General features: G+C 32.5%; 1 protein-coding gene across 2 annotated transcripts in view; it reads right to left on the reverse strand.

Moving 5' to 3' along the window:
• clk4a (CDC-like kinase 4a) overlaps positions 1-489 on the reverse strand; it is a 13,966-nt gene extending 13,477 nt beyond the window's left edge. Inside the window, exon 1 of one of the 2 annotated variants that reach the window (XM_079893481.1) lies at positions 370-489. The gene's annotated coding sequence lies outside the window, so the exon portion shown is untranslated. The remainder of the gene's footprint in view (positions 1-369) is intronic. The other variant, XM_079893482.1, reaches the window with a different exon arrangement.
• Positions 490-1,699: the final 1,210 nt, after the last annotated feature.

Genomic DNA, 1,699 nt, shown 5'->3' on the forward strand with positions numbered 1-1,699 from the left:
TTCAATACATTGTATTTCCGTGCAAAATATAGGCCGCGATACACAGAAACAGTGGGCCTATCATTTCTTTGTTCTAAACAACGCGTGTCAGTCAAGTCTTTGCCTAAAGCAAATTATTTCCGTAAAGGAGTCTAAAAATTGTAAGACAATAAAAACAATAGTAACGTTAATTAAAATCGCAATAAAACGTATTTTGTGATACTCACTGCACACTTAACTTACGACAAACAAAACACGCACAGTGAGTCAGTAACTTAACGTTAATCGCTATCGATTCTACTAGATAATAAAACATATCTATTCTAAAGAAATAACTACACCGTGTGAGCGAAATAATGATCAAACATTGAATATCATCCTTTAACTTACCTGGCTTAAGAAAGTCACCTAAATAATTGCAGTCCTGCGTCGACAAAAGGCGAATTTGTTCTTCCTCTGTCTTCTCTGATGTCGTTTGTAGGTTCAAAATGGCGTCCGTCGAGCTAGAATGTTCGAGAACTGCGTTACATCACCATCGAGAGCGCGCGCGCGTGCGTGTAGTCAGGGGCGCGCGAGAAACAAGTGAAAGAGAAAAATCTAATATAAACATTTCACGGGATGTTGTGCCATTCAAATAACGGAAGTTCATCAACATATGAAATTATATTATTTGTTAGACCAACACAGGCCTATTTTCTTTGTAATGTCTTTCTTTCTTTAATTGATTTAGAGAAATTACTTTGTTCCTAGTCATTGGTGTTTTCTTCCATCTATTTTCTACCTCTATTATAAATAAATTAATATTTTATAGCAGGCCTATAAGTTAGCTATAAAGCTTGATGTAGTAACTTGTAATGATGCCCCACTGGTCAATATTGATGTAACCAGTAGGCTTTACGCATATATACAATCCTTAAAATTATTAGGGACATAAATTAAACGGCCTGGCTCCAAACCAAATATATATTTTATTTTTGGTTCATATCATATTAAAATTTAAAGTATGCTACTATTATGTTTTTAAGTATAGTTAGTTTAAGCAACATTGTGGGTGTTTATATATATATATATATGGGTCAATGACGTGACGGGTCATTTTTTTGTCCAAAGGCCTTAATAATAATAAAAAAACAAATATATAACATCCAAAGTATGTAAGGTAGTACTTGATCTCTTTTACTGAATCCAAAAGGTTTTAATTATATTTTACTACATATAAAGGTATTTTAAAGATTTTGAAGTGTCAAAAGGTCATTCGGTTTAACCGTCCGAAGGCCAATACAGCAATTTCATTTGTGATTAAAATATCTTAAAATTTAATAAATGTATATATTTTTTATTCTGGCATGATTTTATAACATTATATATCAACATAGTGCAAAATGGTATTAAAATTATGTGTAGAAGTCGTTGCTTTGTTATGAGAAAGAATGTCCGGAAAAATGATTTTCATTGATGTCATTCGGAGTAACCAATATAAAGGGCTCCATTTTGGATCAAGTCATGTGGTCAATATTATGTGACAGGATGTGACATCATTCAGACACCTGCAAAGGACCGCATGTTTGTGAAGCAAAGTAATTAACTCTCTCTTAACTATTAGAAAAATTCATGTTTTCACTTGCTCATACACATGTCCCCAAATATCAGGTCATTCGGTACAACCGCTATAAAACATGGATAATGTTGTAATATTTTAAAAGCTTTTACTAAATATAAA

The sequence above is a fragment of the Squalius cephalus genome (assembly GCF_949319135.1).
Source record: "Squalius cephalus genome assembly, chromosome: 14".
NCBI classification, from domain to species: Eukaryota; Metazoa; Chordata; class Actinopteri; order Cypriniformes; family Leuciscidae; genus Squalius; species Squalius cephalus.